Raw genomic sequence first — 16095 nt, forward strand, 5'->3', positions numbered from 1 at the left:
TAGGAGGATGGAGTGGTTGTCCGTGTCAAAGGCTGCAGAGAGGTCAAGGAGGACCAGGACAGAGGAGAGGGAGGTTGCTCGTGCAGCCTGAAGGGACTCATTGATGGAGAGGAGTGCGGTATCCATCGAGTGGCCAGGTCTGAAGCCGGACTGGTGGGGGTCCAGCGGGTTATTCTGTGAGAGGAAGGAAGAGAGTTGGTTGGAGGCAGCTCGTTCAATGGATTTGGTCAGAAAGGGAAGGAGAGATACCAGACGGTAGTTCTGAATGCAGGAGGGGTCTAGAGTGGGTTTCTTTAGGAGTGGGGTGATGTATGCCCTCTTGAATAATGAGGAAAAGAACCAGAGGACAGAGAGATGTTAACAAGGGAGGTGACAAACGGGAGGATGTCAGGCGTGATTGCCTGAGGGAGGTTTGTGGGGAGTTGAGGGCACAAGTAGTAGGGCGGTGGGAGAGCAGGAGGTAAGACACAACAGCATCTGTAAGGGGACAGAAAGAGGAAAAACGGGGCAGACACAGAAAGGCATAGAAGTAGTGGTGGGCGCGAAGGTGCTGCGGATGTCTGCAACCTTCTCATCAAAAAATACTGCAAAGTCATCAGCAGTGAGGGAGGACTGAGATGGTGGGGAAGGAGTGCTGAGGAGAGAGGAGAAAATGGAGAACAGTTGACGAGGGTTAGAGGTGGAGTTTGAAATTTGGTTTGGTAGTAATTTCTTTTGGCAGTGGTGATAGCGGAGGAGAATGCCACCAGGAGAGACTGGTAGGAAGACAGGTCCGATTGATTTCCTCCACTTCCTCTCAGCTGCACGTAGGCTGGGCCTGGAGGAACGGAGAAGGTCAGAAACCCATGGGCTGGGAGGGGAGGATCGAGCAGGCCGGGAGACAAGAGGACAGAGAGAGTCAAGGGCTGAGGAGAGAGAGGAAAGCAGGGCGGAAGATGCAGAGTCAGTGGTTCACTAACTAATATCAAAATGCAACTCAGCTGTTCTAACTAACACGCCAATTTGACTAACAAAACTAGCAGAGCTGGGAAACTCACAAGGTTTCCTTACTATCTAATGCTGACACGCAAAAAACAGAAACAATAGTTCTCTGGACGGTCTCTATGCTTAGTGGAAAAAGCACCGCCTAATTATCACGGACGAGCCGCGAATGTTTTGAAAACTGCATAACGTACGTTTGTAGGACAAGAGATGACTCAGTCCATACCGCTGATGTGAAGTGACCAAAGACACGCAACGGCGCCATCTTGTGGTGGAACTGAAGTATTAATTTATTTCGTTGTTCATTTACAGAAAAATGAAACGACCAAATGTGGACTAAATGTCTGGGACACAAAGAGAGGTAAAAAAAAAAAAAACCTAATTAAATTAAATATGGAAATACATTTTCCCTAAAGGAAAATATGATGTTATATAATGAGAATATACAAGATGTGATGTCAGTTTGACAGTGGACCTGTAGCCCGCGTTGTGCAGACCTGGAGACAGGAAGGAGTGTCGCTGTGACCACCTCACCTACTCCGCCATCCTGGTGTGTACCGGGTCCCCGGGTCAGCTCACACGCACCAGTGGAGGAGCGAGGTCTAGCTGCCAGGCACTTGGACTGATTTAATTATTGATAAGATAGTTGATTGACTGAATGGTTGGTAAGTTGATTGATTGTCTGAATCCATTAATGATCGATCCGTTATGTTTCGCCTGCTATCTCCTGGTTATTTGCCTGACCCCGAAGTCCCCCCCCCATCTTTACGGAAATTCCAACCCGTTAAATGTTCCTTCTAAGAGCTCTAGGCGGAAGCTGAAATTTGCCTAATTCACGGTCTCTCGATTCCCCGTCTTTACCTCCTTTTCTCGCTCCCTGCTGTGCCTCCCCCCCGATCTGATGGGTGGAGCTAGGAGCAAGAAAATGGGCAAGGAAACTTAGGAGGTGAAAAATAAGCGATTGAAAACAGCCAGTAGCCTGCCTACCCGTCCTTCTCCTTGCGGTCCCCCTTCGTGCTGTTTCTAATGTAGCCTGCGTGACCACTGCCCGCCCGAGTTACCGCACAGGGCCATTTTCATTTCTCCAATTATTCAGCGAAAAAACAATCCATAGGAAAGCACAGCTGTACAGATACTGTCTGTGTACCGAGTCTGAATACTCCCATTGTCCTGAGGGTAAAGAAAAGTACCCGCCTTCGCTAAACCCCTGAAATAAAGCAGCTTGATTGAATTTTAAACCCCAAATATATTTTGCATGATGACGCAACCTGTTGCTCTTCAAACTTTGTCATCAAATTTCTGGTTCTGGTTAATTTTTTTTTTTACCTTTATGTAACCAGGAAGTCTCTTAAGATATTATATCTCTTTTACAAAAGAAACCTGGCGGAGACGGCCGCCAAGACATCCAGCTGAGCCTGGCCATATCGCTGCTGCTCCTCCTCCGCCCGCTGTCTGTGCGGGCGAACGTGGGGGGCGAGGGGGCCGCCCTCCACTACGACCCTGCTCTGCTCCTTCTCCTGGATGGGCCTGGAGGTGCTGAAGGCCTTCTGGCCCGTCCGCCCGCCCCGGGCCACAGTCCTCAGCCTGCTGGCGTTCAGTGGTGCAGCTTTAGCTCACACTCCGCTTACTGCAAAAACCCCCAAAACATAAGCATTTCATTACATTATTGGCATTTGGCAGACGCTCTTATCCAGAGTGGCGTACAGTTGATTAGACAATAAGCAGGAGACGATCCTCACCTGGAGCAACGCAGGGTCAAGGGCCTTGCTCAAGGGCCACAACGGCTGTGCGGATCTTATTGTGGCTACACCGGGATTAGAACCACCGACCTTGCGTGTCCCAGTCATTTACCTTAACCACTACAATATGTTAAATGTAACTTGTGGAGCAAACAGTAACTTAAAACTAAGCTAATATGTTTTACCTGTGAGAAGAAAAACAAGATTGTAAGTCTCATTATAAGTCAACACTTTTTTGGTACTACCTAGCTTGCAGGGATGTGCTTAATTCATGCAAGTGTATGCGTATATGTGAAATATTCTTCATTGTCATCACAAACCTGGGAAGTAGCTAATTGTCAATTAATATGATGTAAAGTTATATAATAGTACATTAAACATTTAAATACAAATTTAAATACACTCTTACACATGTGCACACATATTCCTACTTTTCCAGCTGATATATTAACCGACTTTTCTCACTGCTGTTAACAGTTTTTCTCTCTCCTGGGCTGTTATTTCTTTACCTCGTGTGCTTGCTGTTTGGGTGTTCAGGCCTGGTGTTCGCCCTTCTGCTACTCTGTATTGCGTCTTTGTGATGGTCTTCTGTAAAAAGCGCTATACAACTAAAATATAATTGAATTGAGAATAAGCTATTAACGCTAACGTTCTCCAGGGTGAGTTGGAGCAGATTCCTGCTGTTTGTGAGATAAACTCCACAGGGGGGCTTAGTGCCATATGTGGGCGGCATTGGCTCAGCCGGTAAGAGCGGTCGTCTGGCACTCGGTGGGTTGCCGTGTCGATCCCGACCCTGGGTGTGTCGAACCCTCGATTGTTCCTGACGAGCTGGTTGGTGCCTTGCGTGGCAGCCAATTGCCATTGGTGTGAGAATGTGAATGTGTGAATGAGAAGCATCAATTGTACGGCCTTTTGGATAAAAGCTCTACATAAATGCAGTCCATTTAATAACAAGTGTACTTTTTTGTTATGACACCATCTACATACAGGTATAATCTATGGCCTTATCAGCCCTAGGTGTGATAGATACCTGCCCACACACGTTCTGCCACAGGGGCCCTGCTGAGTAACAGCATTCTTGCACATTTCAGGCGCTCTTCACACGAAAGGCTTCGTCTAGAAGGTTTGTGGAGATGGACAGATTCAGGGTTTCAGGGATTGAGGGTTTCAGGGATTGAGGGTTTCAGGGGTTCAGGGTTTCAGGGATTGATGGGGTTCAGGGATTCAGGTTTTCAAGGTTTCAGGGATTCAGGGTTTCTGCCGCGGCTGCCTTGCTGCTTCCTCCTGCAGCGGATCTGGGAAGGAGAGCAGAACCACGGGATCCACCCGGTAGAACACGCTCCGCCATCCAGGACGGATTTAGGGATCTACGCCCGGCACGTCGCCCTACAGGAAGGGGAAGGGGGTTTGAGATCCGGCACCGCTTCCAGAAGTAGCAGAACCGGGTTTGTGTAAGGAACGTGACGTCCTGGGCATTGTAGGGTCACTGTGGACCTTGAGTAAGCGTGTCTTCTTCACGTAAGGCCTACCTGTGCATACACTGTATTGTATGTTATTGTGCCGCACTTTGTAATTGTTTAGCTACTTGAGCTGGTTACTGCGGAAATACTACTTCTTTTTTTTAACATTCAGTGATCTCATTGAGAGCTGATCTTGAACTGCTTAAGCATCTTTATTTAGCCCTTTGAAGAGTACGTTTTATTTTGTAATGTTTTAAATGTTTTCAAAACTCGATAGACTTCTGTCGCCAGCGGTGATCGTTACATCAGCATTAGAATGTTCCCTTCAGAACGCTCCAGTCACATGCCTGTGATGTGACTTTGTTCGGCCGCGTACGACAGGGCCTGAGGGCGCGTGTCAGCGGTGGATTCCCTGTCTCTTCACTCATCTCTCGCTCTCTCTCCGTCAATCTGACACCTGTTTGCCCGCAGCTGTTTGCCCTGGTTCACTACACACATAGCAGACACACTCTCGAATTGACGGAAAGCATTGCGCGTAGGATCTGAGAATTTCAAATTGAGTTACCAAAGAAATCAATCACACCATTGTTAATTCACCTCATATCATAATCAGTAATATCATATTTGGTAGAAATTATTTTCATGTATATGCTTCCTCTCCTTGCCTGCTAGACTTTTCTCCCTTGTAGTTTTTGAGGTTTTGTGTACGTGCATGTTATATAATAAGTAAACGAGTAATCTGGAAATGAAACCCCACCTTTAGCCAATTAAACAAGGTTTGCTTTGTGTGTTTGATGCAGGAGTAGCTCTGTGCGTCTGTGTGTAGAGCAGGGGTCACCAACACGGTGCCCGCGGGCACCAGGTCGCCCCCAAGGGCCACATGAGTCGCCCGCAGGCCTGTTCTAAAAATAGCACAACTCACTAGTGAGCTGCATCTAAAATTTAATTTTATTCTGTTGCTATTTTTTTTAAATCACACTTGCATTTATATAGATTTAAAAATGACAATATCTTAAAAATATGTTTATTATACATGAAGTTTAGATAAGTTTAGGTGAGCTCTGACCTACTCTAGTTCAAAGGTCAGTATTGTGCGCGTGACAAAACAGACTGGTAGCCCTTAGTATGACTCAGTACCCATGAAGTAGCTCTCAGTTTCAAAAAGGTTGGTGACTCCTGGTATAGAGTGTTCCGAGTCTGAATAACTCGGAAGAGTTAGAGTCACTGAAAACATTATTATAGCAGGTCATCTATGACAGGCAGAAAGCGTGAAAGGCACTGATTTGTTAAAAGGGAATCAAATGTGGAAGGTAACCATGGCAATACTGTGTTCTAGAATGTTGCTTAAAGGTGGCAACAGAGACCTCAGACTTCACGTGACTGTAAAAAACAATTTTTTGCAGTTCAGCTTATTTTAAACTTTGACTGAATTCTCAGAGGCAGATAGAGTGAATGTATGATTTATAGTAGATTCTTATTGTATTTTGCACTTTATTTTTGTACAGTAATTTGGTTTGTAATAACTAATAATATATATTTTTGTATGTATTTTACCTTTTTGGTGTGGTTGGAAAATCTGTAATGTATGAAATCTGTAAAGCTAGTAAAACTTAATTCTCAAACATTTGTGTGACCATCAGTTGTGCATTTTGATTCTTCTTAATATAGTAACACTTTACAATGAGGTTACACCACACTACGCAGCCACTGAAAAGTCTGTAGAGCTTTGTATGTTGTACATCATTAATTCATGTTAAGAACTACATCATGTGTTTCAATGATATCATATTGGAAGAAACTACTGTATTTGTTTGCTAATGTATACATTTTCATGTATCTCATAGATTTGTTAGAAGTTAACACATACAATTCATTCATTAATTATCCTAACCCGCTTATCCTGAACAGGGTCGCAGGGGGGCTGGAGCCTATCCCAGCATACATTGGGTGAAAGGCAGGAATACACCCTGGACAGGTCGCCAGTCCATTGCAGGGCACACACACCATTCACTCACACACTCATACCTACAGGCAATTTAGACTCTCCATTCAGCCTAACATGCATGTCTTTGGACTGTGGGAGGAAACCGGAGTACCCGGAGGAAACCCACGCAGACACGGGGAGAACATGCAAACTCCACACAGAGACCCTGGCCGACAAACCCAGGATCTCCTTGCTGTGAGGCGGCAGTGCTACCCACCCCACCATCCGTGTCATCTAACACATGCAATGACTAATGAAAAGTTAATGTAATCTTCAGTCCCTTATTTTAAAAATGGCCATTTTAAAAACTATAGATTTAAGACAGAATGGTTTCTTAAACAAATTCAATATGCTATCAAGTGCATTAAATGAATATTCGTGTATGTAGGTAATGCATCAGGTGATTTACAGCACTGAAGATGCAGATATTATCTGACATGTGATGTATTGTTCTTTTTGTTTGTGTTTTGTGCCTGCAGGGCTGGCTTCCCAGGGTGTGCAACTGTTTAGTTATAAATAAAGTGCGACAGTAATAGAATAAAATTTTGGAGAACTGCTTTACAATGGAAGGTCCTTATTTAGGTGAGTGCACCTGCTATTCACACAATGTAGGCAAAAACTGATTGAGCCCGTTTTAAAAAGTCACATCCCATCCTTCCTGTTTTTCGGCTAATTTTATCCTTGCCCGTTTCCTGCTCGTTTTCTCCTTTCGATGGTGAGATTTCATTCACCATAAAGTGTCATTGAATCTATAATGGGAAAAATATTCTGTATTACATCAGCAGTGTGAAATGGGGGGCATGCGCTTATGGGCCTTTCCCACCGGCAAGGCTCCCCGCCGGGTTCCGGTTCCCGAACCTAATTTTGAACCGGCCAGCATGTCCGGACCCAAAACAAATTGGTTTCGGAACCTGAAATGTTGGTTCTCAGCTGGAACCAAAAGATTGTTTTTTTTTTTCTTCCTGATGAACCGTGATGTCATCAGTGGGCGTGTCACAGTCGTGTCATTACTCCGTTGATGACGGAGGGCGGCGGAACTTCGGTTCTGCTTGAACCGGTACGGACGCGGGCCGGCTCGCCCGAAAGCACCGAGGTTCTGAGACTCCGGAACGGAACCGGAGGCAGAACCGGAACCGCGTCCGTCTGAAAGCAGTGTTAGAAAAACTGCCTTGTGGACGGTCAAAATCTCAAGGTCACGTGGAGATATCAGTAATTGCACGTTTTGGGGGTACTATGTACTGAATATATCTGAGGAAGAATCCCCCTAATGCACACACACACACACACACACACACACACACACGCACACAGGCAGTAAGGACAGCTTGTATTGAGCCATTATACTGACAGGCAATATGGTATATGGAGAGTCTGTGGGAGTATGGTCCAAAGGGTAAAAAGCTGAATTCTGACCGACTGCATGGTCACCTCAGTTTCCTGTAAATGGTGCTGTATGTAGGTTAGGGGAAATACAGAGGGAGGTGGAGCCCGCTCCTTTCAAAAGATGCAGTCACAAGACTCTCTCTGTGACAGGGAGGAACATTTCACAACAGCACCGCATGCCTGACCACAGCTAGGGGGATCACTCGATTACTCCAGCTGTGTGTGGGAGTGTGTGTGTGTGTGTGTGTGTGTGTGTGTGTGTGTGTGTGTGTGTGTGTGTGTGTGTGTGTGTGTGTGTGTGTGTCCATGCACATACTGTATGCCTATGAGTTTGTGTGTGTGTGTGTGTGTGTGTGTGTGTGTGTGTGTGTCCATGCACATACTGTATGCCTATGAGTTTGTGTTTGTGTGTGTGTGTGTGTGTGTGTGTGTGTGTCCATGCACATACTGTATGCCTATGAGTTTGTGTTTGTGTGTGTGTGTGTGTGTGTCCACGCACATACTGTATGCCTATGAGTTTGTGTGTGTGTGTGTGTGTGTGTGTGTGTCCATGCACATACTGTATGCCTATGAGTTTGTGTGTGTGTGTGTGTGTGTGTATGTGTGTGTGTGTCCATGCACATACTGTATGCCTATGAGTTTGTGTTTGTGTGTGTGTGTGTGTGTGTGTCCATGCACATACTGTATGCCTATGAGTTTGTGTTTGTGTGTGTGTGTGTGTGTGTCCATGCACATACTGTATGCCTATGAGTTTGTGTGTGTGTGTGTGTGTGTGTGTGTGTCCACGCACATACTGTATGCCTATGAGTCTGTGTGTGTGTGAGTGTGTGTGTGTGTCCACGCACATACTGTATGCCTATGAGTCTGTGTGTGTGTGAGTGTGTGTGTGTCCATGCACATACTGTATGCCTATGAGTTTGTGTGTGTGTGTGTGTGTGTCCATGCACATACTGTATGCCTATGAGTTTGTGTGTGTGTGTGTGTGTGTGTGTGTGTGTCCATGCACATACTGTATGCCTATGAGTTTGTGTGTGTGTGTGTGTGTGTGTGTGTCCATGCACGTACTGTATGCCTATGAGTTTGTGTGTGTGTGTGTGTGTGTGTGTGTGTGTGTGTGTCCATGCACATACTGTATGCCTATGAGTTTGTGTGTGTGTGTGTGTGTGTGTGTGTGTGTGTCCATGCACATACTGTATGCCTATGAGTTTGTGTGTGTGTGTGTGTGTGTGTGTGTCCATGCACGTACTGTATGCCTATGAGTCTGTGTGTGTGTGCATATCTGTGTGAGAGTGTGGGAGTGTGAGTGTGTGTGTGTGTGCCTGTGTGTGTGTAATAAGAGAGAACGCGTTTGAGGGCTGGTTGTAAGAGCAAGGGGAAAGTGCAGAGGGAGTATCATTACTGTAACATTTCTGCTGGGGGCTGACTCCCTGTCCCTGTCTCCCACACAAACAGAGATTCGCAGAGGGCTTCTTGTCAACCGTGGGACCCAGAGCTCACAGGACCATGTTCCTCCCTGCGCAGTGAAGCCATCTGCGCTAAATCTATTCTGATAGCAGCCATGTTAAAGCAAACACCTTTACGATCTGGGTTTTGGTTTGTGCGTATGAAGAGGGTCTCCTGAGATTACTGGTACGGTATTTGTGGCGCAGGGACGATTGCTCAGACACCAGAGTGGAAATATGTTTACTTTATTGGACAGTATAGTATAGAGAGACAGGAAGAATGGGAGTGAGAGAGAGAGAGAGGGGGGGAGAGAGAGAGAAAGAGAGAGGGGGGAAGACATGCGACAAATGTCAGAGGGTTTGATTCAAACCGCCAACATCGCGGCTCGCAATGAGCATGCGGTCAGTGCTCTACAGGCTGTGCCACCGAGACACCCAATATGTTTACTTTTTAAAAAATGTAATAAAATGATTTAACCTGCACATTCTCTCAAGATACGCATACGTTAGTGGTTTATTTGAACACACACACACACAAACATACATACACACACACACACACACACAATTTTTATTTCTGTGCCTTTTCTGGATGTGGAAGAGGAGACTCCACCAGTTAGGCAACCACGGTCGACCTTTTGAGCACTTTTCTGCTGCGTTTTTGGGGACTTAAGTCTGGCCTTTGCCCTTTTTTCCTTTTCTGTAAAGCATCCTTGTAAAAAAAGCGCTATAAAAATATTATATTCAATATGCATATAGCGGTGACAGGCCACATATCCCGGATTATAAGGATTATAACAGACACTGTTGACAAAAATGCACTGAGCCTGAGTTATACTTCGGCATCGAATCCACGCAGAGGTCGGGCCACATTCTGCAGTTACATTTCCGGGGAGCTGCGCATCAGGCTACGCCGTAGGCTGTGATCATTAGCGTTGTGAATGTGTCATTTATAGGGCACTAAATGTAGTGTACATAAATGGCAAACCATCTACCATTTACTGGTGTGAAGTTTCACACAAAAACACTGCTTTAAGAAGTATTGAAAAATGTTTAGAAGGTTCTATCTGCATGGAGCATGTCCGCTTTGTATATCTTTCAAGACCGCTTGGAAAACACTGATAGAATCAAATAATTCCAGGGTCGGGATTTAACAACAAAACACTACAGACTGGGGAGAGACAGAGGGGAAATGAGAGCGAGAAAGTGCTTTGAAAAAGGGAGAAATTTCTCTGTGCATTTTTTTTTTGTATTATTAGCAATAAGCTGTCAGATATCTAGTTTTTGGACTTGTGGTAAATCGTTTGAGGTGAGGTGGAGTTTCCCCCATAGAAAGCTGATGCAAAGGACCTTTGACATCAACAATGTAAAAATGACTAATGTCCTTTGATGTCAGTTTGTATTGCGGGACGAGAGTTGCCTAGACGTCACAGTGAAAAGATGTTTGCTTATATTACGGCCTTCAAGGCAACATAATTTGATGTGACGTGTTTCTGGCGCACGCCATATTACACTGTTTTAAGTGGCCTACCTGCGCAGGTTTTTAAATAGGAACTTATACAGAACCTTTATCCATCTATTTCTCATTCAACCATTCAAACACACACACGTACTGCCACGCAAGGCACCAACCGGCACATTTGGGGGTTAGGTGTCTTGCTCAGGGACACTTTGACACACCCAGGGTGGGATCGAACCGGCAACCCCCCAGCTGCCAGACGACTGCTCTTACCTCCTGAGCCAATGTTGCCACGTTTGGTCGGGTTGACCTGACTAGAAACGTAGAAATGCTGCCTGTTTCTCTCTGTTTCTCCCCTCCACAGGCAGAAAGCGTGTCCATTGGCAGTAATATACACGCTGAGGCCCTAATCGATGTGTGCCGAGGCTTCTTCTGTGCTTTAACTGGCTCTGAAGAGACACCGGAGCACAGAGCCATCTACACGGCCAGGGGCCCGGCATGGCCAAGGAACACCCTCAGGGTCACGGAATTCATTTTCGATTTTACGTTTGAATGTTTGAAATTAGGGGCGGCACGGATGGTGCACTGCCGCCTCACAGCGAGGAGGTCCTGGGTTCGAATCCCGGTCGACCGGGGCCTTGCATGTTCTCCCCGTGTTTGCGTGGGTTTCCTCCGGGTACTCCGGTTTCCTCCCACAGCCCAAACACATGCAGGTTAGGCTGATTGGAGAGTCTAAATTGCCCGCGGGTTTGAGTGTGTGAGTGAATGGTGTGTGTGCCCTGCGATGGACTGGCGACCTGTCCAGGGTGTATTCCTGCCTTTCGCCCAATGTATGCTGGGATAGGCTCCAGCCCCCCTGCGACCCTGTTCAGGATAAGCGGGTTAAGATAATGGGATGGATGGATGGATGGATGTTTGAAATGATCAACTGAAAGTTGAAAGGCCGGTTTCACTGACCAAGATTTAACACTGGACTAAATTAATTTGTGGAAGTTCATCGAGGACTAGACTCTTACCTTACCATACCTACACTAACGCCTGGGGCAGCATTAGTCATCGGGAGGTAAGAGTGGCCTTCGGGCGGTCGGAAGGTTGCCCGGTTGATGAGCTGGTTGGTACCAGCCTCTCGCCCTCGGTGTGTGAATGAGAGGCCTCAATCAGTTGTAAAGCTCGGATAAAAGTGCTATGTAAATGCAACCCTTTCCGGGACTAGAGTTAACCTGTGCCTGTGAAACTGGCCTTAAGACTTTCAGTATGATATCTTTGTCCCATGAAGTCTGTGTGGATAGTAGTTGCTGGAATTTGCAGGCAGCTCCGGGTTCAGTGGTAGGTCAGCGGGGGGAATACTCTGTTTTATTATTTTCATTCTCAGGATTACCTTGGGAAAGATAAGCTGCAGATGGTGTAATTTTCCATTCATTTATTTCGTGCCTGTTAGTCATCTATAACTGTAACAATCATTGTTTGTTACGGTTGTTCAACTTCCCCCTTTAGATTAGACATGAAATACTTGTGGTAACATGAAAATCATTTCTTCATTTTAATTTGGCTGTGAGTTGTGCATTTTGATGAAGTTTGATCCGACAGGTTGCTCTGCATATCAATTTATGTATGTATCCGTCCCATTTAAAGTGGCACAATCTTAAAATTCCACTTTAATAATTACAATATTTGCATTTATTAACAGGTTTTATGGTGGGGAAAGTCAGATTGTAATTGAATGAAAGATATTTCATGGTCAACTGATAGAAAATATTAATCTTTTTGGAATGGTACTGAAAGATTTGGGCAGTTGGTGGAAAATGTTACCCATTAACCTTATGGAATGGAAGGACTGGATTTTTCATGGTCAATGTCGACAATATTAATCATTAACCTTTTTTAATTGCTCTGTTTTTGTCCATAAAAGAGAGATAAAGTTGTGTATATTATTTTAAGGAGAGGCGTAACCTGTTTTATTACAAACAGGGCCAGTTTCACACACACGGATTTAGCATAATCCTAGACTAAATTATATTCTGAATGGAGATTCTCCGTACCTACAAAACTCAATTTAGTCCAGTGTAGGATTAATCTGTGTATGTGAAACTGGCCTGGCCCTGCACTAGCATTCACATTAATATGGTGATGCCCAAGAGGTCATATAAACTCCCAGACAATGCATCCTGTTTATTATTAGTTTGTCTAACACCAGGTAACACCACCATCATGAGTGACCTAAATAATGCATTTTCATTCATATTGGTCATTATTTGTCTGAATCTCGAAGAGAATTTGTAATTTCTGTGTGTGTATGTGTGTGTGTGTGTGTGTGTGTGTGTGTGTGTGTGTGTGTGTGTATGTCAGTGTGTGTGTGTGTGTGTGTGTGTGTGAGTGTGTGTGTGTGTGTGTCTGTGTGTGTCTGTGTGTGTGTGTGTACTGTATGGTATGTGTGTGTGTGTGTGTGAGAGAGAGAGAGTGTGTGTGTGTGAGAGAGTGTGTGTGTGTATGAGAGAGTGTGTGTGTGTGTGTGTGAGAGAGTGTGTGTGTGTGTGTGTGTGTGTGTAAGAGAGTGTGTGTGCGTGCGTGTGTGTGTGTGTGTGTGTGTGTGTGCGTGTGTGTGTGTGTGTGTGTGTGTGCGTGTGTGTGTACTGTATGGTATGTGTGTGCAACTATCTTCACATTCCATTTAGAATGTGTCAGCAAGACGCAGGCCTCAGGTACCATAGCCAAGATCCAGAGCCATGAAAGGGACAACACAAGGCCCCATTGTCTGCCAGCACTGAAGCACACAATAGTCAACACCACAGAGGAAGGAAGGGGGCTTCTGGATGTCCCCAAATCCATCCCCGCCCGCCGTGAAAACATCACTTCTCCTTTTCGAGTGGGAAATGACAAAAGTCTTTTAGGAAACTGTATGAGTGAAAAGGCAGTTTCTAAAGGGAAGAAAGGAGCAATATCTCATCTGGTAACCTCCGCCCACCCCCCCCCCCCTCCCCCCCCCCCCCCCTCCCCCCCCATTTGCTGGGTGATATCATTTCAGAGTGAAGACAGAGCGGACTTGAGGGCAGACACAGGCTTGCATCACTGCGTACTCTGAACTAAAAATATCCCTGCCCTAAGACGCAGCGGACTTGCGGTTGCAGTTCACTGCAGTTGCACACCGGGGACCGGGGTTCGATTCCCGCTTGGTCAGCTCACGTGGAGCAGCATAATTGGCTCTCTGCTCTGGACTTGGCAGGGTTAGTAGATCCCCGCACAATAAAAAGCTCCTCGGGCGCCTCGGAATCACAGTCACGAGCATGAGACGAGACGGCATGAAGAAGACGTGTCGCTCTCCTTCGGGCCGCCGAGGGACGGGGTGTGGGCGGTGTATCTAACACTAACTCTGATTGAATCAGACGGGGTACAATTGGCTACCAAACTGGGAGAAAAAAGGAAAGAATTCGAAAATAAAAAACTTAAAATAAAAATAAAAAATAGCCCTGCCCTTGGAGCAAGGAGCTGTAAGCCAATGTACACAGGTTTCACATTGATCAGTGTAAGACTTAGACTTGAGAAAGATAGTTAGATAGTTGGTTGTATTACTATATTTGAGTGATGTACTCTTCTCAAGCTTTGGCTCTGTTAACCCTCCTATTATGTTTGGCCCCATTCAGTGTTTGACATCTTTTAAAAACCAGTTAACATTTTTTTCATCTTGATACTGTATGAGTTTAAATTTTTTCTATTTCGGTGGGATTAAATAGTAAACATGCAATAAACATAACGCTTTGTATCCAGAAGTCCTGTACCAACTTTGCATTTGTTGCATGGACTTATTTTGACCCTCTGTAAATGTATAAAATTACACACATTTTTTTCCCCTTGATTTAAACTCCGAGACACATGGCATGCCTCAGAGACAGGAGCCTTATTCTGCCAGCGTGCCAAATGTTACAACAACAATTAAGCAGCTTTCTTTACTGTCAGGGTAATTTGAGACTACGAAAATCCATTATTTTACGTGGATAAAGAAAGCAGCGCAATTAATGCCCTACGCAGCTAAACGGCTAAACTTCACAGACAATGTACAAAAAGTCATTCTGTTAAGTTGTGTTCAATTGCAGAGGGATGAGAATGAGAACAATCTCAGGTAATTCTCAGGTGGAAACGAGCCAAGGACAACATTGAGTACACAAACACGGCACATGACGCATAACACAAAACCGCGGTGAAATCTCTAATCGCTGGGAACTCAAAGTACTCAACGGTGAGATCACACACATCACAAGCCTTGTAACCCACAGCAACATTGACAGGTAACATTTACAAGAATGTCACACGAATTGGCATTCAGTAATGTAGCTGTTAACTAACTACTGAGAAGTCAATCTGTACAGCATTGTTAATGCATTTGTACATAATTCATTCATGTTAACAACTACATTAGTTAATGCCTATTCATATTGGAATGAAAAAAGGTTTATATAGCTGCTAATGGTTAAGTAATTATACGTTTATAATGTAATGTGTTAATGTGTTAATGTATAAATATTAATGTAACTAATACATTCGTTAGCAGTTAGCAAAACTAGTTTATTAGTTAACTAAAACAAGTTAATTTCATGCTTAACTATTGCATTGTCCATCATCAATGCTTGATTAACAACTACATTAGTTAATGTAACCTCATTGTAAAGTGTGACCAAATGTTGACAAAATAGCAGAACGGTCAGACAGGGGTTTGACAGGGGTTTGACAGAGGCATAGCTTCAAGTAGGCCAGAACTAAAAATAATTTAAAAAATAAAAATAAAACAATAAAAAAAGGATATTGGACAGCGAAAGTGCTGGTATAGGATCAGGTTTCCCCTGTTCATTTCCCAAGTTTTGGATCATGCATGCTGTGTCTGCTAGCCTTCGGTGTGTTTCAGGACGAGTGACTCGTTTAAGTCATTCATTGGCTAGAGTTCACACGCCTTGTTCTCAAGGTCAAAAGAATGAAGAAATGCAAAACCAATAAAACCACATTGTTCTCAAGGCCTTGACTGCGGATTGAAAGGAAACCACATATGCCTGCATGATGAAGTTTTATACCCCCACTATACACATCTTAACCCTCCTATTATGTTTGGGGTCAATTTCACCCTATTTAGTGTTTCACATCTTTTAAAAATCACTTAACCTTGTTTCTACCATCAGTTTTAGGATTGACTTGGGAAATGGGCACGTACTGTTTAAAGGTTATCATTAAAAGGATCATTTTCCCTGTTATTGTTATTCATGGTCATTAGGACCTACAGGCATAAATGCTGACATCCTTGGCTTTGTGGGGATTCTGCAGATGGCGAAATTGGCGGGAGAGTGGTCAGAACTGTGTGTCATTTCCCCTTGTGTGAACATGCGTTTGTAAGTGACGTGATGTTGCTGAAGTGGGCACCGTTTTCAAGTAAAGACTCAAAACTTTGACAAATCTGAGTGCGTGTGTGTGTGTGTGAGTGTGAGTATGTTAATTATTAAAGTGTGTGTGTGTGAGTGTGTTAATCTTGCACTACAAGATTGGTGTGTTTTATTACATCGACCGGTTTCGAGTAAAAAGTGTCGTAAGTGGGTAAACGAGACCAGTTTTTCCTGTTCCACATTTGAAAGAACCAGCCATACTCATGTTGCATGGTTGAATTTTTTAA

The sequence above is a fragment of the Conger conger genome, chromosome 6 (assembly GCF_963514075.1).
Source record: "Conger conger chromosome 6, fConCon1.1, whole genome shotgun sequence".
Taxonomy (NCBI): Eukaryota; Metazoa; Chordata; class Actinopteri; order Anguilliformes; family Congridae; genus Conger; species Conger conger.